We start from the raw sequence: 23,648 nt of genomic DNA, 5'->3' as shown, positions 1-23,648 counted from the left end.
AGTGGGTCTCAAAATTTTTAACCATTCATCTGCTGAATGATGTCTCGGTTGCTTCCAAGTTTTGGCGCAACTTAAGTTGCTGTGAATATCCATGTTTTAAACATCCATGATTTTTGTGTGGGACATGTCTTCAGTTCCTTTGGGCAGACACCAAAGAGTGCAATTACTGAATATATTTGAGAAGGATATATTTAGTTTTATAAGGAATCATTAAATCATCTTCCATAGTGTCTGTACCATTTTACATTTTTTCCTGCAGTGAATGAGGATTTCTGTTGATCCATATTCTGGCCCATGTTTGATATTTTTGTTGTGGATATTGGTCATTCATAATAGGTGTGTAGTGGTATCTCATTGCCATTTCAATTTGCATTTCTTTGATACCATATGGCACGGAGTATCTTTTCATACGTATATTTTTTGTCTGCCTGTATATCATCTTAGACATGTCCTTTTAGGACTTTGGCCCTTCTTAAAATTAGGTTGTTTTCTTATTTGATTTTAAGAGTTCTTTATTTATTTATTTTCCCCTTAAATTCTTTTATTGGTACATTTTAGGTATACAATACATTTACATTATCACTGGGTACTTGTACCTTTACATGATATATCTTGGTTCTTATTTTTTAAGAGTTCTTTATTTTGGATACCAGTTCTTTACCAGATAAATATTTTGCAAATAGATCAATGTCTAGATTACTTGCATATGTATGTCCAGTTATTCAGCACCATTTGTTGAAGACTGTCTTGTCCCCATTGTGTTGCTTTTGTCCCTTTACTAAAAATCACTTAATTCTATTTATATGAATTGATTTCTGCTCTATATTCTGTTTCATTGATTTATTTTACATTTGCCAATGCCTTTTTTTTTCCTGGTCCTGAGAATTGAACTCCGGACCTTGTGCTTGCCAGGCAGGAGTGGCACCACTGAGCTATATTCCCAGCCCTTGCCAATGCCTTCTATACAGTCTTGATTACTATGTTGTTATAGTAAGCATGGGCCAGGTGGTCAGTTCTGTAACTTTGTCCTTTTCAGTATTGTGTAAGCTATTCTGGGTCTTTTGACTTTCATAAACTTTAGGGTCATGTTGTCAATATCCACAAAATAACTTGCTGGAATTTTGATTGGGATTACATTGAAGCTATACATCAAGTTGAGAAGAACTGACATCTTGACAATATTGAGTTTAGCTACCAATGAGCATGGAATATCTAGTTTCTCTTTGACTGCTTTCATCAGTTTTGTCATTTCCCTCACATACTTTGTTAGTTTTGTACCTAAGTATTTTATTTGGAAGGGTGCTAGTGTACATCATACTGTATTATTATAATTATTTATTTTTTTTGGTACCGGGGATTGAACTCAGGGTGATACTGTATTATTAATGTCAAATTCTACTTGTTCATCACTGGTATGCATAGTACCCAACTCACAATGGTTTGACATAAGAATTTTTGAACTTTATGGTGGTGTAAATTGATAATGCATTCTGTAGAAACCATCCTTAAGATTTTTAATTTTGATCTTTTCCCTGGTTAGTGATATGCAGTATGATAACTCTTACTACAGTGGTGGGCAGTGGTAGTGAGCTGCAGCTTCCAGTCAGTCGCATAATCACAATGGCAAATGATACTCTGTAGTGTACTGTGTTGCTAGTGGTTTTTTGGATATAGGAATTCAGTAAATTACATGAGATATTCAACACATTTGTGTTAGATGATTTATCCAACTATAGGTTAATGTAAGCATTCTGAGCATGTTTAAGGTAAGCCAGGCTATGATGGGTAAGAGGTACATTTGACTTACAGTACATTTTGACTTACAATATTTTCAGCTTACCATAGTGTTTATCAGGATGTAACCACAAGGAATATCTATAACCAGTATACTAGTCAAGGGGTAGCATATGTTGCAATAAAAACAATTCCACAATTATCAGTAACTTAAAACACAAAGTTTACTTCTCACTTACATCAAGTCCATGTCTTTCAGTGCAAGATGTCTTTCCATAAAAGCTCAGCTTTACAGCTCCATATGAATACCTGCCTCATTGATTCCTGAGGCTAACAATTAAATACTTCCTGTAGAAGATTAGATCACTCTTACTCACATTTCTTTGACCAGAACAAGTCATATTTGCCTAACTTCAGAAGGGAAAAGGAAAGTACAATTTTCTGTTATGCAGAGGAGAGGAAAAATGTTAATATTTGTATGTATGTGTGTGTGTATTTAAGAGAGTCTTAGTATCTCTAGTTCTGATTTGTAAACACTTCTAAGCCTGACCACCACTCTACCCCTCCAAAAGAGAGCAACTATCTTAGAAAAGCAAATGGTTTGCCTTTCATACCTTTGTTTAAAAGTTTGCTAAGGTTATTTATTCTCTTTGGAATTCAGACAATGTGACTAGTTCTTTGTGCCAGTTCTCTATATATGACTGGTAATTTTTTTCTTATACATATTCTTTAGTGCTGATAAATAGCACTGGCTCTGTCGTAGGTTGGCTATGGCAGGGCTTATGTTCCCTCTTTCCTTTCTCTCAAGGGATAAACAGTCTGTGGAAGATTATGATCCATATTTAGCTTGATGAGTTTGATGGAAGGGGGGGTCTCTTCTGGGGCAACATTAGTGGACTGGTAGAAGTCTCAGACTATAGCAGATACTGGCTGACAGAAAGGCAGGCTGCTTCTCTTTTCTCCTTATTAAAGTATTTTTGTGGAAACTCAGAACTTCAAGTGTGTGGTGGTATTCCTTCTAATTTCTAAAGGTACTGGAATTTTCTGTATGGATTAAGTCATTCTGTCATTGGGCAGGGCTCAAGGGTTTACCCCTAAAGCAGAGATGGGGACCCCCAACTCACCACCTGTGGAGTGGGTTCACTGACTTTCATCACAGAAAAGCATTTCAAGATGCATCACTGAGAAGCATAGACAGATTTATTCAGCAGTATCAAAGAAGTACACATTGAGAAAGCAGTGTGACACTTGAGGGGCGAGGCACATTATGGTCTGGGACTGGGGGTAATTATATGGTATTGGGGGTGTCCTCAAGATGGACGATTGAGGGTGTGCATGCCCAGTGTCTGTCAGGTGACCCCCAGTGGCATGTGTTTGCAGTTTAGAGATAGGATACCCAGTTAATAGTGCTGTTTTCTTGAGGGTGGAAGTCTGCGGAATGTGTGAATCTATAGTATCAGAAGAAAAGCATAGGCTCAATCTACAGATGAAAAGCATGGGCCCATCTACAGGTGAAACCCAGTCTACAAGTGAAAAGCATGGGATCCAATCTACGCACTATACATATACTGTGTCTTTCAAGACTCTTAGGAATTTAGGAGTGAGCAGTCTGGCAGGGAAAACAGGTTTAGGGGTGAAAAAGGGCTTTGTAACTTTGGGTAAATTAAGTGTCTTGAAGCTGCAGTTTAAAAATTATAGTTTTCCTGTCTCCCTTTTTACCTATCTTTATTTTTTCTATCCTACCTGAATCTCAGGATATTGGAGTAAAGAGCTAAGTAATCTTAGGTTACCCTCTGAGGGTTGCTCCTTCTTTTAAACTTGTTTGCTTTTAGGTTGGCTGCGATATTTAACAGGAAAAGAAACAGTGTAAAAACCCGTTATTTTCTGATTACATCTCAACATGGGTGTGAGAAAAGATATACAAATATATTGGATTTATGTGTTGGAGGCAACAAGCAAGTTCACCTCCCTTCTTGTCATTCTATATTACTCTCAAAATGCAGTAAAATGGAAATTTATGATGTTAATATGCACAATATCAAATGAAGTGTTTGCGAGACTATCGATGTTTTGTGCTTATTTATTGTCATGGGCAGCATTTATTTAATCAAATGTTTACTGAGTTCTTGTGAGCAAGGAGATGATATCGAGGATTATAAACATCAGCAGGCTCATCTCTGCCCTTCTGGAGCTTGCTTTTTAGTCAGGTGGACAAACATTAAACAAACATGGATGTGGGCTGGGGATTTAGCTTAGTGGTTGTACCGCCTGCCTCACAAGCACAAGAACCCGGGTTTGATCCTCTGTACCAAAAAAAAAAAAATGGATAACAAACTCCATGATGGAAAATTGGGTGTGACTTGAGAGTGGTGGGTGTCAGTTTAAAAAGGGGCTGGTGACTGAGAAGGCCTCTTGGGGAGGCAGTGGTGGATCTGGATGGAGGGAAGAGTAGGTGCACATGGGAACAGCTTCTTGAACTTGGACCAATGAAAAAGCTGGTGTGGCTAGTACAGGAGAGAGGATAGGGCATGGATTTTTTTTCCCCTGTATATATATTTTTTATTAATAAATTTTATTTTATCCATTCCCCCCCTCAAGCCTCCTCCTCTCCCAATGTACAAAAGCTTTGTTTCCATCTTTTAGTTCTATTTTCACTTTTTTTCTAGTCCCTTCTTTCCTTTCTTCCTCCCTCCTCCCTTTTTTCCCTTCCCATTTGAACACTCTCTTCCTGTTTCCCAACATCTATTATACATTTCAGTCCTTATTTCCACATTCAGTTTCTCACACCAGAGAAACAATGTGGTATTTAAACATATGTGTCTGATTTATTTCACTTAAGAGTATGGTCTCAAGGTCCATCCATTTAGCTATAAATGTCTGAAGCCCACCCTTCTTTATTGCAGAGTAGTACTCCATTGTAGAAAAAAACCACACCTTTTTTTTTTTTTTTGTACCAGGGATTGAACTTGGGACCTTGGGTTTGCAAGGCAGGCACCGGAACCACTGAGCTAAATCCCTGGCCCCAAAAAACCACATCTTGTTTATCTCCTCATCAATTGATGGGCATTTGGGCTATTTCCAAGATTTAGCTATTACAAACTGTGCTGCTATAAACATGGGTGTGCATATATTGCTGTGTATGATGCTTTTAACTCTTTCGGGAAGATACCAAGAAGAGGAATACTGGGTCAAATGGAACCTCTAGTTTTCGTTTTTTGAGAAATCTCCACAGTGATTTCCCCAGTGGTTGCATCAGACTACACTCCCACCAGCAGCGGAGAAGGGTTCCTTTTTCCCCACATCCCCTCTAGCATTTGTTATTGGTTGATTTCTTGATAGCAGCTAATCTTTCTGGAGTGAGATGGAATCTCACCATTGTTTTAATTTGCATCTCTTGAATGACCAGTGATGCTGAACATTTTTTCATATATTTATTTGCCATTTCTAATTCTTTATCTGAGAAGTGCTTTTTTTGTTTCAGATGCCCACTTTTGCATCGGGTCTTTAAATTTGGGGGATCTGATTTTTTTGAGTTCTTTATATATTCTAGATAATAGCCCTTTATTGGAATAACTGGTAAAAAAAATTTTCTACTCTGTGGGTTGTCTTTTCACCTTGTTGGTGGTTTTTTGCTGTGCAAAAGCTTTTTAATAAGATGAGGTCCCAGTTGTTGATTTTTTTGTAGTATTTCTTCTGTGGCCTGGGTTTTGTTCATGATGTGTTTGTCTACTCCTATGTCCTCAAGTGTTCTACCTATTTTCTCTTCCAGCAGATTTAGTGTTTCATGTTTTAATATTTAGATCTTTGATTCATTTCAACTTTAGGTTAGTGCATGTTGAAAGATATGGGTCTAGTTTCAATCTTTGGCATGTGGAAAGCCAGTTTTTCCAGCTTTATCAAAGAGGCTATCTTTCTTTCAGTGAAGCTGTTTGGCTCCTTTATCAAAGATAAGGTGGTTGGGTATGTCTGGAGTTGTTTCTGCATCCTTTAGTCTGTTCCATTGATCCTTGGGTCTGTTGTTTTGCCAGTACTGTGCTGTTTTTATCACTTTAGCTTTGTAGTATAGTTTAAAGTTAGGGCTTGTGACATCTCCTGCTTTGCCTTTGTTGCCCAGAATTGACTTTGCTATTTTAGGTCTCTTCTGCTTCCAAATGAATTTTAGGATTGTTTTTTCTAATTCTGTGAGATATTCTGTTGGGATTTTGATTGTCTCCCTATATATAGTATGTGAAAGTAGTAGAGGATTTTAAGCAGGTGTGGAGTGAGTACATTTATATTCGAAAAAGATCTCTGTGGTTATTATGTGGCGAGTTGAAGAATCAGTAGATGAAGGAATATTATTTTTTTAAAAATAATTATAAAAGGAGATTTATTGGATTGGCTTACATCTTCAGAGGAGGGGTCATCTACAATGGCTGTCTGCAGGCAGCAGAGCCAGAGAATCTGGCTGCTCAAGGAATATTATGTTAGGTTTAAGTATTTGGATTAGTGGTGATCATGGCTCTGACTAGAATGGCAGCAGAGGACATGGAGAGAAGGACTGAGGTGTGGGATGCACACTGTTGTAAAGATGGTTGATGATATTTGTTTGGATTAGTTGTGGGGTGAGTAAAAAAAAGAAAATAAAATGTGCCTTAACAGTTAGACGAATGACAGTATTACTAAGGTGAAAGGCTGGGGGTAGCAAAGAGTTAGTATATTAAGAGCTGAATTTGATGTTCAGGTGAACAGTTGAATTTGTTAGATTAATGCTCAGAAGAAGGACAGGTCTGGGCTTGAGTTATCATCTATCTACCTGGTGACAAAACCCAAAGCCGAACTGAAGCCCTTTGGACTGGATAAGATCATATCATGTAGGGGTAGAAGTGAATGGACAAGAGTTTGGGACCTGGGGTTCTGAGACTCTGAAACTCAGAGTTTGAAAAGAGGAGGAAGAGCAGTTCAGGAGAAAGAGGAAGCAAATCAGGAGAGTGTGTGGCGTTTTGCAACCTAAGTGAAGCAGGTGTTTCAAATGTGGGGAGAGAGGTGTTGCTTTGGATTCATGAGGCATGGACAACACGACGAACGTTGACAAGTGGTCCTGTGGAGTATAGAGGTAGGAAGCCTTGATAGAAGAAAGAATGAGATGAAGAAGGGAGGTAAGTATAATACTAAGTAGAGATCACTGTTTTGGAGACTTTTATCATACAAAGGGTCAAAGAATGTGGAGGTAGCCAAAGGGGATTTTGTGATCAAGGACGAACTCTGTTTTTTCCTTTAAGGTAGAGAAGTACTGTATGTTATAGCAAGTTTGCATGCCGATGATCCTTTAGGAAAGGGAAAAAAAAAAAAACCCAAGAGTTTTGTCACTTTGAAATTGCTGTTGTCAGTTTTTAAAAGTAGTTTGGAGATTGTTGGTGTTGGGTTGGCAGTTTTGCCTGCCCCACCCTCTTCAGGGAATCTTTGGAATTTTCTTTTTATTTTTCTCCCTTTGGCTTGCTTAGTCTTATTGTGTATCATGTTAGATTTTTATCTTTCTCATTTCTGGTAAATGGTGGTTATTAGGAAGTTGAACCAATTGTGTATGAAAAATGCAAAAGACCTTTAACAAGGAATGTGTTTCCCAAGGCCCATTGTTTACCACAGAAAGGAAACCACTGACTTCTTGTTACATCAGTGAAGATAAAATTATTTTGTGAATATGGTACTCCTTTTATGACTAATATTTTTCATACTGTGATCAAAAGGAATTATTTTATGAAGAAAGTTAATGGAAAATGTAGACTTGTTGCAAGTGGGGCATTATTTAGTGAAAACTGTTAAAAAACCTAATTTCTCTTCATAGTACTTAATTCCTCTAATTGTGAGGTAGTTGCTGTAATTTCATTTATGAAAAATATAGCTTGAGAAAGTTAGAAAGTATTTAGGTTTTTTTTTTTGGTACCAGGCATTGAACTTGGGACCTTGTGCTTGCAAGGCAAGTGCCGGAACTACTGAGCTAAATCCCTGGCCCTGAAAGTATTTAGTTTTTAGTATCTTGAATAATAGTTTTAACTAACTTTGAGGGAGAAAATGAGCAATATAGGGTGGTGGAAATATTTACTTTCTGTCTGAAGCAGAAGGAAGAAATGTATGTTTCTATACATATAGCTAATGTTATAGGTAGAATAGAGTGAATTTACAAGCAGACCATGTATCACACTCCCACTGTAAATTCATGCTTAGTAAAAATGTTTAATAAAAACAACAAAAATTCATAGATTATGAAGGTGTTATAGTAGATTTGAGCCCACTGGAGACAGGTCTTGAACCATTGGATTTCTCATTTGGAATTTTATCCTCTACCCTGTCCTCTGCTGCTCCCACCTCCCAACACCAGAAAACAAAACAAGCCTCTAAATATGTAGGTCTTTGGCAGTAACAAAGATTCTCTCTCTGAGCATCTAAGAAACGCATGGACAAAAGCTTAGCAGATGTTAGATTGTAATCTATGGATATCATAGATACAGTTTTGTTGTGTAAGTGTGACCCCTTCACTAGTCTAGCAATCTCAACCTTTAAAAGAAATGTATGTATAATTAGTACATGTGACACATTCCCCTTGTAACATTACTTGTTTTGCATTTCCCCTTCCTATCCTTCTATACTCTACCCCCTCTGACTTTGGGCTGGTTAAAGGATTTAGTGGCCTTGGGTCCTTATATTCTAGACAGGAAGGCAAGCAATAAGGAATAAATAAATACAAACAAGCATATGTCAGGTAGTGATAAGTTGTATGATGAAAACAAAATGGAAATAGGATAGTGACATAGGTAGCTACTTGAGAGTGAATGATATTCTGAATCTCTTTTTTTTCTCCTTTGTCATTTGGAATAATCTGCCTCCTTAAAGTTGTGTGGACTTAAGTGGTATGTGAAATGCACCTAGCAGAATATCTGGCATTGTGCCCAATAATCAAGTGCATACATAGTCTCCTTTTTCCTTTCTTTCATCCAAATTGAGTCAGCCAAATTAGTGATATAGTGCCATGTACTATACCTTTGCCTAGAGTATGTTTAAGCCATGTCCTGTGTGGTTTAGAAAGTGTTCTTGAAAAAGTAAATAATAACATGGATAAACCTTGAGGATGTCATGCTTAGTGAAATCAGCCAGGCACAAAAGGGCAGATACTCAGTGATTCCAGTTATATGAGGTGCTTTGAGTGGTAAACTCATAGAGACAGCAAGCAGAAGGGCTGATTCCAGATGCTGGTGCAGAGAGAATGAGGTGTAACGGTGTTAATGGGTATAGAGTTGCCAGAGATACGTGAAGGTGATAGTTGTAATGCAGTGTGAATGTACTTAGTATGCACTTAAAAATGGCCACAATGACAGATTATATGTTACATATATATATATATATTACCCCAGTTAGGAAAAGTAAGTGATAAAACTATTGTATTTTGGTAAGGCTTTATCCTCTCTCCCCTGACTTTTTTGGTAGATATTAGTGAATCAAGTAAGTACTGTAAGTCAGAAATAGTGCGTTGCTCTTCTTGCTTCACGAGTCTATGTGAGATTCCCATAAAATGAAAACTTTATCAGAAATTTTCATCATCTTTTAGAGATGTCAAACATTAAACTTGCTTGTAGAGCAAAGAGGGCAGTGTGGCTGGAAAACACATTCTCTGTTGTTTTGTTAATTGACAAAATATTTGTTGGTCCTTCATTGTTTTGAATGAACAACAGTAACAGCATTTGCTGAGTGATATATGCCAGCTGTTGTTCTTAGTTTACACTTAACAATCAATACTTGGAATACTTTATGGCAATCTTTGTGAAACAGCCCTTGAAGTTATTGTTCTTATGCTGTTGAGAAACCTGCGGCCCGTAATTGGGTAAGTGATTTTCTGCTTTAAAAATGATTTTAGAAGAATTTCAGTACATAGAAATGAAGGGAAGGTATTCCAGAGAGAAGAACATGTGTGTATAGATTTGGGTGTAAGGATACATGGGATATATTTGTGCAGACCACAGTTCAGCCTGACTGAAGTCTATATAACCTTAGGAGAAATATACTGGCTAAGCTGTGTAATGTCTTCCGTTAGAATTTTGACTCCTGTGCAGTGAGCTCTCATATTTTATTCTGAGGGATCAAGGCACTGAATTACCATGCCAGGGAATTTTATCATCAGAGCTGTGCCTTAGGAAGCACTATCTCAGATGCACTGGAGTATAGAAAGAGGGGAGGTCAGAGACCTCCACTTAGAATTCTTTTGTGGTCATTAAGGAGAGTATTTTAGTATTGCAGCAGTTGGGGTCAGAGTGCAATGATGCAATGATTAATAATTGAATAGTAGGTCAAGAGATGAGAAAGAGTCACAAGTGTGAGCTAGGCAGAAGAAATGAGTGTGAAGATCAGTGATGGCTAACCTTTTAAAGATGGAGTGTCCAAACTGCAACCCAAAACCTGCTTATTTATTACAAAGTGCAACATTGCAATTAAATCTGAATATTGAGGTTTTAATTGAGATAACACAACTCATACATTAACATCTTTTGTCTTAAAAGAAAAACATAGTAACATGTGGGCCATAGTTTGGCCCCTTCTGTTATAGAGCCTAAGTAAGAAAGACTTCTTCCAGTTCAGTTTTGGCATACTGCTCACTTGAATATGGGTAAGATGTAGATAGGTATGGCTTTGAAGGGCAGGACTCTTAGAGGTCTATGTGAAAAATTGCTTTCACAGAGGAGAGCCTACCGTGTAGGAAAGGTGGGACTTTAGCAGCCCTTGAATTGAATTCGAAGGGTTGATGTCTGAGCAGTGTTTTCCTGCTTAAGAAATAGGAGTATTTGCAGAGAATATGGGAGTGTAGCGGACTTAGGAACTTGAGTATAAAAGTTTCCACCTCTGTAAGAGTGAACTCAGTAGTCAGTCATTACTCTTTAGAGAAAGACATAGAATAATAGTGATGTAATTATATTAGCCTTTTATGCAAATGACATGGAGTAGAAGCTTTTTTACATAATGCTGTTTGTATAATATGCTTGCAGTTGGATTATTTGAACAGAAAATTTGTTTAAAATGAGGAACGATACATACCTTAAATATTTTATGATTAGGTATACAAATGTTTGTAGTTCACCAGTCTTTTGAAGTACAGCCAAGGCAATGTCTGTAGACTGTTTTTAGAATGATTTGCCTTTTTTTTTTGGTACCGGGGATTGAACTCAGGACCTTGTGCTTGTGAGGCAGGCAGCAGAACCACTGAGCTAAATCCCTGGCCAGAATGATTTGCCTTTATGAGACTACACAGCTTAATTTTTAGAGACAGTGCATTTCCTGTTTGCACTTGTATTTTTGATGTAATATTTTACTAAATTACATAATTATAGTAAATACTACTGACATAAGTGGATTTTGAAATAAGCACAATTTAATTCTGGAAGGGACAAAACTGTTGCTGGAAGAAAAATAAGATGGTGTAGCAGAGAAGACTCCTATTCCCTCTAAGGAAATTGAAATTCAGACCTAGTGGCTTCTCTATGGTTTTAGGATTGACAAGAATTGGTTTTATTTTTAAATCCTGTGCTTTTCCCATTATATAGAGTTGCAAGATGGTTAGGAGTAATGTATCAAATATTGGTTAGTGGGGGGCCGGGGATTTAGGTCAGTGGGAGAAGTTAGGCCTTTAAAAAGGAGTATTTTTATTGAAATATAATGCACATACCATTATAAATCACCAATTTAAAGTGTACAATTGAGGTTATTATGTATTCACAGAATTGTACAACCATCACAATTGATTTTTGGAATGTTTTTATCATTCCCCCAAAGAAACCCTATACCAATTAGTAGTTAGCCCACATCTTTCCCCTTTTGACCCTTAGGCACTACTAATTTATTTTCTGTGTCTATAGATTTGTCTATTCAGGACATTTCATGTAGATGGAAGCATGTAAAACATGGCCTTTTGTGGATGGTTTCTTTCATTTAGTGAAGTGTTTTAAAGATGTTGTCACATTTATCAGCACTTTACTCCCCTTTTGGCAGAATAATATTCCATTGAATGCATATCCCACATTTTATTTTTTCATTCTTGATTGATGACATTTAAGTGTTTTCACCATTTGGCACCACAACTGCCTTGCAAGTGCAAGGTCCTGAGTTCTATCCCCAGTACCAAACCAAACAAAAGAAAAGTATGTATTTTCCTTTTTTTAAATTTATTTTATTTATTTATTTATTTATTTATTTTGTATTTTCCTTCATATTTTTAATGTAGTTTAGAAAAGTGGCTAAAATTACATGATTTTGATTCCTGTCTTTTTTATTTAATAGCAGTTCCCCACATTATTTTTTTTTAAATGTACTAATTTTACCCTGTCGTAGAATGTCTCTCCTGTTCTCTTTGTCTTTATGCTCACTTGCCTATTTATTTATTTTCAAAACTTACTGTTCTTTCAGAGGAGTTTAGGGACAAGGAGGAAATAAGTACAGTATTTGTGATTAATCCATCATTTTAAACTAGAAGTTAATTCTGGATTAACTGCAGTATGATGGCCTATCCTCTAAGCAAATCCTAATTTAATCAGTCATTTCGGACTTGTAGATTTTTTGCAATCTTTTGTTATAAATAATGTGAAAACATTTGTATATTCAATTCCGTGTCTGCATTTTAATTCTCAGAAGTGCAGTTAGAGGGTCAATGGCTATGAACATTTTAAAGATTCTTGTTACACATTGACAGATTACTTTCTGCAATGATTATCAAAGTTATACTTTCTCTAGCAATGCATATTGCTGTGCTATTGAGTAAATACATAACAATAGTATGGTCACCAGAGCAGGGATTTTTCAGTCTTGTTTACTGATGTATGCAGTGTTGGAACATAGTAGGCATTAAGGATATGTTGTATTGTCACCAGTAGCAGAAAAGAGTTCTTCTGAAGGACAAGGAAATAACTTCCACTTGGCTTTTAGGAAAGGGACCTCTTTATACTGATCATTTTACAGCTAATGTTTTTATGAAAGAGGGATGAAAGAGTAAGAATCAAGTTTGTTTTGGGGACTTGTAAATTTAATTTTGTTCAAACATTCACATAGTTCAAACATCAAAAGACACATAGAGAACTCTTAACTCTCATACCTGATTTTTCACTGTCCTTTATAGGTAACCATTTTACTGATTTATCATGTATTTTTATAGTGCTTTCTATTATTTCTTTGTCTTCTTTTCTAAACATATCATGTAACATATTGTTATCTTTTTTTTTTTTGGTACTGGGGATCGAACTCAGAACCTTGTGCTTACAAGGCAGGCAGCAGCACCACTGAGCTAAATCCCCAGCCCAACATATTGTTTTCTTAAACGTAGAATATGCTGGGTGTGGTGACACACACTTGTGATCCCAGCCACTTGGGAGGCTGAGGCAGGAAGATTGCAAGTTCAAGACCAGCCTGGGCAATCTAGTAAGACTCTGTCTCAAAAACACAAGGCTGGGAATGCAAGTCAGTGATAGAGTGCTTGCCTAGCATAGGTTCAGTCCCCAGTACCTCAAACAAAACACAATAAAGAACCACAGACTATAACATAATATTCTGTACCTTGCTTATTTAATACTCAGGCAGTCTTTTCATAAGAGTTCATGGAGTGCTTTCTCATTCATTTTATAGCTACATAGAATCCCTTTTTATGAATGTGCCGTAGGGACTTTGGCTTATTGTCCATGTTTCACTTTTGTGGATAACCCAACAATAATCTTGGTGTACAACTCTCATTATGTGAGTGTGTGGTTGTTTCTGTGTCCTGGAAGGAAGCTTGCTGGGATGCAAGATAAAGGTATTTCTTATTGTCAGTGCTGGCACCACCAACAGCAGTGGAGAGTGCCTATTTCTTGGGGGACCCTTTGAAAGAAAAATAGTTTTAGGGTCATATCCCTATGCCCCCGATGCATGTATCCTCAGGCCCTGTGTGAGCACTATTATGACCCTTGTATCAAGAAGACACAGGTATAGATGACTAACATTTTCTTTAAGATGATGAATATTTTAGATGTGAATATTCTTGAGAAAGATTTTGTAGGTGGTGAAAAACATTTAAATTAGAACCTTAAAAGATTAAACCTCACTGCTTTGTCTTTCCTCCCCGGATAGATTTTTTCTCTGTGTAGTCGAGATACTTATTATTTTGGGGTGCTGGAGATTGAGCCCAGAGTTTTGCTTATGCTAGAAAAGCACCCTAGCCTTGAGATTATTTTTTATAAGTAATTTATTCCTTACTAAATCAGTGATACATTTTATGTGGCAGCTGCTAAAATGTTAAAAACTTTTGTTTTGGAAATGGCTGTTAATAACCAAACATATTTCCTTCTTTTGTTTTTTTTAATTCTTTAGCCTTCAACATTCTACAGTTGGCTCCCTACATGGAGAATCAGTACTGCCTAGCTCCAGTGTGGCCACTTGAGTGCCTGTAAAGTAGAAGGTCCAGAGTGAAAAAAGCTTCTAGATGGATCCTTTCCAAATTTGGTGTCTTTTCTACAAACTGTGTGCCTCAACAATTGTTTCTCAGTGGTAAGGATATATGCTTTTTGTGTTCTCTCTCTGAACAGGAATTTATAAAACAATGTTTGGATTACCTTCTCCTATTCTAGTCCTTCTCTTTTTACATACAAGTTAATATTTTCACTTAAAAATGTATTATGAGTGCATATTTGTGGTACATGAAGTTTACAGTCATTTTGGGGAGTGGGTACATGTACATAGAACAGCTTGTTTCTTTTTTTAGCTCCCTTCCCCTTCCCACCCATCTCTACCCCTCTGCCTCTAAATCTCCTTTCCCCATGTTCATTCTTGTTGTTGTTATTATTCTTAGCTCATGGTTATGACATATGATATTTACATTAATTGGGGTTATTAGGATCCTGTGCATGGCATCCCTTCATTGTCCTTACTACCCCTCCCCTTCTCCCCTCCTCCCCCTCAGTCCCTTACATCCCTTCCCACTTGCAGAAGATCTGTCCCTTGTTTCTTTCTATCATTTTTGGGATCTATCTTTCCCTCTCCCTCTCCCCCTCTCTCTCCCTCCCTCTCTCTCTCTCTCTCTCTCTCTCTCTCTCTCTCTCTCTCTCTCTCTCTCTCTTCCTTTCTCTCTCTCCTTTCTCTTTCTTTCCTTTCCTTTTTCCTTTCCTTTCCTTTCCTTTTTCCTTTCCTTTCCTTTTTCCTTTCCTTTCCTTTCCTTTTTCCTTTCCTTTCCTTTCCTTGGAATCAAACTCAGGACCCTGAGCTTCCCAGGCAGATGAGCTACATCCCTGGCTTTAGGATAATTTTTTCTGAATCACATCTGAAAGTAGCAGTAACATTAGGTTTTGGAGGCTTCAAAACATCCTTTATATAATACATTTTGGATACAGTGTAATATGTAATATTTATAAAGAATAAATGCAAAAATATGTGAATAACTTTGTGTATACTTTATGTGTTCTCCATAATCTCTTGTAAGGCTAAGGACGTTTATGTTGTAACTATCTTTTCCTATCTAGTTAGATACTATTTTGAACTTACTGAGTCAAGAGAATCCTCTAACCTTCTGATGACTGCAAGTTATATATGATATGTTTATGGAGATAGTAAGAGAGGTGTATAGGATCAGCTCTTGTTATTCCATGGCACTATGTGTGCCTCTTTTGTACTTTAACTTTTGTTTTTAGGAAGCATAGGTACCAGTTAGTCAGCAAGTTTTCAGAATGTATCTGAAGTTTACTCAGAACAAGAAGGGCAGGGTGCAGAGGAGGAAAATGAAACAGAGTAAGTTGCTAAAATAAGAGACCTAAAATAAAGATTGAAGTAGGCTCATTTTGAACCAGTCAACAAATATTTACCAAATGCCTGCTACTTTTGGAGGAAAATACATAGTGACATACATTTAGCATAATGAAGAGGTTACCAGATGGGGGACCGTGCTGTTAGATGAGGAATACAAGTAGGTAGAGTGCAGAATAGGTACCTTTTAGCTCTAGTTCTAGTGTTTAACCGCAGAGTTCTTGAGTACAGGTTAATTAGCCTTAGTAGATCTCAGTTTTCTCATTTATAAGATGAATGAGTTAGACTAAATAATTTATTCTGGTACTTTCATATTCTTAACACTTCATTATTATTATTTTTTTAAAATTTAGTGTTTTTTTTTTTGGTACCAGGGATCGAACTCTTGTCCTTCCATTTGTGAGGCAGGTGGCAGAACCATTGAGCTAAATCCCTGGCCCAACACTTCATTATTTTAATGAACACATTGATAGAGTTTTGGTTTTTTTTTTTTTTTTTTTTTCATTTTTTTGTTTCATTGTTTTGTTTTTTTTGTTTCATTTGGTACTGGGGATCGAACTTGGGACCTTGCACTTGCCAGGCAGGGGGTGGAACCACTGAGCTAAATCCCTGGCCAAGTTTTGGTTTTTTGAGCATGTATTTTCTTCTTTACCCTGTCCGGTAGAGACAGTTTTGATCTATTTTTATTAAATATGGGGCAAGAATAGGGTTCCCAACTACTGGAATATTTTTCAGTTAGTCCTTTTGTTTTGAAGTTGACATCTTTCTTTTCTTTTCTTTTTCTACATTCTTGCCCTTCTCTCCTACTGACCTTTAGGACTTTCCTTCATTTGATCCAGGTGTTTACTTTCTGTCCACTCTTCAATTGTGTTGTTTTAGTGGCCCCTGCTTCCTTCATTGGCCTGTGTAGGGCCCATTTTTTTCACTTTAGTGATTTTCTAGACTCACTACATCTTAGATCAGTGGTTCTAATCTTGAGACCCTTTTAGAAAAAAAAAAGCATAGGTGTCTTCCTAAAGACCTTTAGGAGAAAGGTGTGAGTCTTTGGCTATAGCCGAAACTAATTACAATGTAAGCTAGTGTTAGTTTGCTGAGGCTGGTACCCCAAAGGCCTGAGTTCTTCTCAAAAAGGCCTGTGTATTTCTCATGTTCTGTCATTTTCACCTTTGACCTTATCACTTGCAACAGTTTTCTTTCTAAGGTCTTGAAAAGAGGGACTCCTTTCTACTTCAGGATATTTTCTTATGTGTGAAGAAATTTTGCCTTACTTGAAATTTTCATCGTGGAAATTTTTTTTTTTTGGTACCAGGGATCGAACTTGGGACCTTGCACTTGTGAGGAGGCAGTGGAACCACTGAGCTAAATCCTCGGCTCAATCAGTTTTTTAAAAAAATTTTAAAATGTATATAAAAAATAGACTGATGTAAGGACTCCTTTTGTGTTCATCTCCTTGGTAAAGTATTAACAAGTCATGGCCAAATTGTTTATACCTGTATATCCTTCACTATATTCCTTCCCATGACTGTTATTTTAAAGAGAGTCCTATCAGTCATATAACTGTTTGTAAACCTCTCAGTATGTATCTTTAATACCATAATTACTCTTTAATTACTCTTTTCTCTCTCTCTTTTTTTTAGGGGGTACCGGGGATAGAACTCAGGACCTTGTGGTATTATTACTCTTTTAAAAAAGCGCCAGATTCCAGTATTATCAGATAACCAGTGTATGTTCTAATTTACTCATTTATTTTAAAAACAGTTGGATTGATTGGATCAGGATCTAAGGAGGATGGAGGATGGAGGATTAGGATCTAAGGAGGGTGGCTGCTCTGCCCTCCATCATCAACAGCAAATAATTACTCATTTATAGTATTTTCTTTTAGTTAAGGCCACCTTAGAAAAGCAATACAAACAAATGTTGTCCCTGTGTGGCTTTTTTTGCTTAATATTGGGGCTGTTGTTGATAGTTCTTTTCATTGATATACAGTATTCCATTGTGAAAATGCCACCATTTATTTATCCATTGTTCAGTATATAGATTTAGGAGTTCCTTCCAGTTTGGGAACTATTATGAACCAAATTGCTAGGTACATGTTTTAGGTGGGTTTTTTGTGGACATACTGTACTTTTTTCTCTTGGGTATATACTGTGGTACCTCGGTTCACAGACTTAATTCTTTCCCCAATTCTGGTCGCAAACTGAATTGGACGAGAACTGAATCAATTTCAATGGTTAGGTTCAATGTTGACCTTATGGGGAAATTTGATTCGGTTCTTGTCCAGTTTGGTTTGCAACCAGAATCATGGAAAGAATTAAGTTCATGAACCAAGGTACCACTGTACTCAGGGATGGAATTTCCCAGTTTCTTTTGGATTTGGGACACAATCCCCTAGGGATGTTTAGTCAAACTACAGTGTGTATTAGTTATCTGCTGCTATGTAACAGTTACCCCAAAATGTAGTGATTTAACATGTTGAGCATTATGATCTCATAATTGATGTGGGCTCCTTTCTTTTGGGGTACAGAATGGATACTTCTACTGTAGAGTCTCTCATAAAACTGTGATCATTGTGTCTTCTAGAGCTGCATCCAAGACTCAGTTGAAAAGGCCACAAATGAGCCTTCTGGGGCGCTTTCCAGCTCATGCGTGTGATTTTCTCAGGGACTGACTATTGGCTAGATTTGTTAGGTCTCATCGTAGGGCAGCTAACATGGGTAGCTGGATGTTAGTTCAGAGCAAGGGAGAGAAGATGTTCAAGATGGAAGCATGATTTTTTTTTAGTAACCTTCTGGGCCTGGCAGTCCATTACACCTGCTGCATTCTTTTTGTTTATATGTAGTAAAATATACAAACACCAAAAGTTACTATTTTAACTATTGAAGGGTATAATCAGAATTAATACATTCACATTGTTGCACAATTATCATGCTTATCCATCTCCAGTACTTTCTCATGTTCCCCAACAAACTCTGTATCCATTAAATAATAATTTATTATTTTATTTCCCCAGTGCCTGACAACTACCATTCTACTTTTTATCTCTAAATTTGACTACTTTTAAAGTGGAATCAGACTGTTAAGAGTAATAAGCTTTCTGTGGCTGGCTTATTTCACTCAGCATAATGTCTGCAAGGTCATCTATATTCATTCCATTTTAAGGCTGCATGATATTCCGCTATGCATTTATATCATGTTTTATTTATCCATTTATCTATTGTTGGAATTTTTTTTTTTTTTTTGATACCAGGGATTGAACTTGGGACCTTGTGGTTTTGAGGCAGGAAGTGGCACCACTGAACTAAATCCCCAGCCCTCTTGTTGGAAATTTGAGTTGTTTCTATCTTTTGGCTACTGTGAACATTGGTAGTCTGCCGCATCCTACTTTTCTAATAACGTCTACAAATCTAGTCCCTGCTAAAGGGAGGTGATTATGTAAGGTGGTGGGAGTCATAAGGGCCCCTCTTAGAGGTCCCATACTAATTGTCAGTCTATCTAATGAATCGTAATAATTGTTCTCTGTAGTTAAGCCAACAAATGGATTTCTTTTTCCAGGGATTGCACTCAGGACCTTGCGGTTGCAAGGCAGGCATGGCACCACTGAGCTGAATCCCCAGCCCACAAATGGATTTATTTTTAAATTCATTTATTTTTGAGATTTAATAATTTAATTTTATAATCTATATAGTTCCATGATTCCACAGTCAAATCCACAAAACAGTGTATTTCTTAGCATAGCTGTTTTCTTCCTTTTATAAGTAATCATATGTTAAAAACTTCCCTTTGTTTTTCATGTAAGCAGACTATATATATATATTTTCTTATTTTACATAAATGGTAGAATACTATATACCTTGCTTTTTTTACTTGATGTACTCTGTAGATCACTCCTTAATAATTTATTACTAATCTCTTTACAGTCACATAATATCTCATTGGGTGAATGTGACCTATTTTATTTCACCAGTTTCCAACTGATGAAAGTTTGAGGTTTAAAAAAAAATTCTTTGGTAATATAAATAATACTTCAATGAATATCTATGCCTTTTTATATTTTGGCATTATATATTGGGGATATTTTTAGAGTCGGATTTGCCATTACCTGATAAAGGGAACACAGGGACATCAGGCTCGTGGGTGACATCAAATTCCACCTGGGGCATGTGTGAGGAAATAGTGGAATAGCTCTGAGCTGTGTAAGTGGAATCATCAAATATTGAATAATCACTTAGCCAAAAGAATAAATGCACCATTAATGGGAAAGGATGAGAAAGAAAAGAAAAAAAGTAAATGAGTGTACAGTTTTACTAGATATTGCCGGGTTTATCCTCAGAATCATGCCTCTTTGTGTTCTCATCATTACATAACTTTGTCAACAAAATGCCCTGTCAAACTTTAGGGTTTTTGCCAGAGGAATCTCATTGTAAGTGTTAATTTCTGCTTTTGGTTATGAGTGAGATAGGTATGTTTTTATCTGATTAAAAGGCATTTGCATTTTTCCTAACTGTCCATTTAAGGAAAACTCCCTTTTGTCTAGGTTTATTGATTTAGGAATATCAATCTTTCTCTATTTGTTAGGCAGTTAAATAGAAGTTTCTTCAGCTTACTCACAGCCAGCTTTTGTTTTTTCTTTTCTTTCTCATCCTTTCCCATTAATAGTGACTTTATTCTTCTTGCTAAGTGATTGCTCGATATTTAATGACTCCACTTATACAGCTCAGAGCTATTCCACTATTTTCTCAAACATGCCCCAGGTGGAATTTGACATTATCCACGTACCTGATGTCCCTGTGTTCCCTTTTATCAGGTAATGGCACTACCATTTACCTACTTGAGAAATTGAAGTGTCCTTTTGTGGCTTTATTATTAATGTAACAAATGTTTGTTGAACTACCCAGGTTTCAACTACTGGGCTAAGGACTAGGTAACAAACAGTCTCAGGGAATGGCCTAATGGGGGAGTCCATATTAGGCCCAGGTCTAAATGTGTGGATAAATATGAGAGAGAACTTAAGGGTTGGGACACATTATTACATTGTAGAGGATATGGCTTAAATGACATTTAAACAGAGTTTGGAAGGACAGTGAGATGAAAAAGATCACCCTGGTGAAAAAGATCAGGGTACCAGTTTCCAGACACAGGAAACCATGTGGAAGGATGCTGAGACTGGAAAGGAGTTGGACTTCTGGGAAATGAAAAGACCAGTTTGTCTGGTTTATAGGGAGAAGGGGTAGAGGAGCAAAAAGACCCCTTGGGCCATGCCATGTAGAAGGTGGTCAGGAGCTAGTTAGCAGACAGACTCTTATTCCAATTGTGAAGGGTGGTGGTGCCTATTTGTTCGGTTGCAAAATTCTTTCAGTTCTATGTCTGTGGATTATTCAGATTTAGAAAAATTGCTCCCACCCTGTTTTAGTCTCTGGTCTCCATCCAATGTACTTTAAAAGAAAACTTAGAAATCGCAGGTCTGTTCATGTATTACTTTCTTTCTCAAAACCTCACAGTATCTCCTTCATTGGGGAAGAACAGGTCCTGCTTGGAACTGAAGGCCTTGTCATTTCTTTCGGGTTCAAGGTCTGTTCTCCTGAGACTGCTTTCCTTTAGGCAGCTAAGATGGAGGAGTTTTCTACCTTGTTTATTGATTGATTGATTGATTGATTGGTACTGGGTATTGAACTCATCACCTTGCACTTGCAAGGCAGGCATGATACCACTGAGCTAAATCCCTGGCCCATTCTACCTTTTTTTTTTAACTCATCCATAAGCTCCCATCTTCCACCACAACATTTCTGCCACCAGACCCTATGCCTCTCTCCAATTTTTGTTGTTTCCTGAAGGCTGTGCTTGAATCCTAACTATTCTCATAGTCCCTCTTAGACCCTTCCAGTCAGTTTGATTTTTTTAACTCACATACCCTATTTTTCTTTGTTGCTGTACCAATACTAAGATTCATCATAATCTTTGTTATATTGGAAATATTTATGTTATTTGTTTTTTAAAATAAATTTTATTTTATCCCATTCCTCCCTCAATCGCACTCCCTCCCTGTTTACAAAAGCTTTGTTTCCATTTTTCCTTCTATTTTCACTTTTTTTCTTGTCCCTTTCTTCCTTTCTCCCTCCTTCCTCCCTTGTTCTCCTTCCCATTTGAATAATGTTATTTGTTTTGAGTTTAAATACTTATATACTTTTTCATTTTCAGAACTGCTAGGTACTCAAAAGAAATTTGTTGATTTCCATAAGGTTAGGGAAATCAGTCATGGAAATCTGTTATAAAAGTGTCTCAGGCCAGGGATTTAGCTCAGTGGTTCTGCTGCCTGCCTTGCAGGTACAAAGACCCGAGTTCCATCCCCGGTACCAAAAAAAAAAAAAAAAAGAGAGTCTCGAGTACAATTTTATGGATATCTTATAGACATCTTAAATAGAACTTTCAGTGACCTCATTCAGAGACAGAAAAATCTTACATGCCTATTGAAGCAAACTACATTTCAGTGCACATAAGTTAATACTTAAACTCTCTATACTGTTTGACAAAAGTGTTTCTATGGCATTATACGTAGAGCATTAAATAAATATTTGATTTCCATGGTGGGCAGAGAATGGCCAATAAAGTCATGAATATGTAGCATATTTAAATGTACCTCTATTTTCATCTGAGACATCTTGTAGACTTAACTGTCCGCCTGGCTAACTTTGTAGCATATATCTTTCTAGGTTAAATGTATAATAGTCTGCATAATGATAAAGATTAGTATAGCTGATTCTCACTTCTGAATTTGCTTGTATTTCAGGGCCAGTCAGTATTTGTTTTGTGAAAAGAAGGTACTATAATTTACTGCTTGTATCTTAAAAATGATTTTATGGGCCCCTTTTTTAATAATCTGTATAAGTTTTCCTTTGTTCCCTCTTTTCTTAGCTCCTTCCATCTCTTTTTATAAATGAGATTAAGTTACTTTGTCTAAGTTATCACAGTAGACCCTTGAGTTATGACCGGCCTAACATACAAACAACTTGGGATATGACTGGAATTTTACTTTTAACTTATGACGAAAGTCTTGAATTATGACCCACATGCTGGCCACTTGTGCTTCCAAGATGGCCTCAGATACAGATTTAACCCTTAAAAGAGTTCTGGAAGGAACAATACAACATCCTTTCCTGTGTGGAGTTAATTGAGAAATCCTGAGCCAATTTCTCTTTAAGGACTTAGATCTGGTTGGAAGAAGGTATGGCCTAAAATTATCCCGAAGTGAGACTTTGAAGGCAGTTGAACAGCTTGAGTTATAACCAGTCCTCAGGAACGAATTGAGTTTGTAAGTCAAGGATCCACTGTATATCTTAGTATTGTGCAACTACTATATACACAGGTTGCCTTCTCAGATGAAGTCATTTTAAAAAAATTATAATGGGTATGGATTTTACATATGAATTTTCAGATACTTACCCAACTTTTAGTTTTCTTAGATTCTCTCAAATTAAATGACTGCTTTAGTCTCCTCATAACTATAGATGTAATAAATGGGTTGGGTCATTATAATAATTTTAGTTTCATATGGAATGGTATATATTTTTATCATTTGGAATGTAAAGATTAAAGGTTTTAAGCTATTTAAAAAGTAAATGTGACCAAAGTCACATTTCAAATTTTTGTTATTTTAGCATTAACTAACAAAAAATGTATTATTTTAAGGTTGAAAAAACTTTAATGGAAATTTTAACTGAGCTTACTTTGGATTGAATTAGGACACTGAGTCTTAGTTTCTGGAAATGATTTTAAGTTTTTTAAAAAAATATTTTGAAACATTAGGTGTTTATAAATAAGATTCAGATTACCATTTGATACTGTAATCTTCAATCCTAATACTTCTGGTTTGGAGTGATGAAAGTTTTTATTTTTTAAATGTAGAGTCTAATAACATAAGACTGATAGGAGTCCATGAAAAAACAGGAGAAAGCACAATTGACATAAAAAAAACTGTTCACAGAAGTAATAGTGGAAAACTTCCCAGACAGAGGTAGAGAGTTGGACATACAGATAAGTGAGGCATATAGAACTCCAACTAGCCATGATCAAAAAAAATCTACGTCTAGACATATAGTAGTCAAGATCCCAGAAACCCAACAGAAGAACAAAATCCTACA

At 36.6% G+C, this 23,648-nt stretch overlaps 1 protein-coding gene across 8 annotated transcripts in view; it reads left to right on the top strand.

Annotated features, from left to right (window-relative positions):
• The window catches only part of Fryl (FRY like transcription coactivator), a 307,006-nt gene that overhangs the window by 75,875 nt on the left and 207,483 nt on the right, over positions 1-23,648 (top strand). For all 8 annotated transcript variants that reach the window (XM_087187581.1, XM_087187580.1, XM_087187584.1 and 5 more), the window contains one exon: positions 14,089-14,265. The gene's annotated coding sequence lies outside the window, so the exon portion shown is untranslated. The remainder of the gene's footprint in view (positions 1-14,088; positions 14,266-23,648) is intronic.

The sequence above is a fragment of the Heterocephalus glaber genome, unplaced genomic scaffold (assembly GCF_053883595.1).
Source record: "Heterocephalus glaber isolate CG9 unplaced genomic scaffold, H.glaber_assembly_v1.0 deba00001509, whole genome shotgun sequence".
NCBI classification, from domain to species: domain Eukaryota; kingdom Metazoa; phylum Chordata; class Mammalia; order Rodentia; family Bathyergidae; genus Heterocephalus; species Heterocephalus glaber.
Note: the sequence above shows the minus strand (reverse complement) of the source record. Positions and strands in the feature narration are given on the sequence as shown.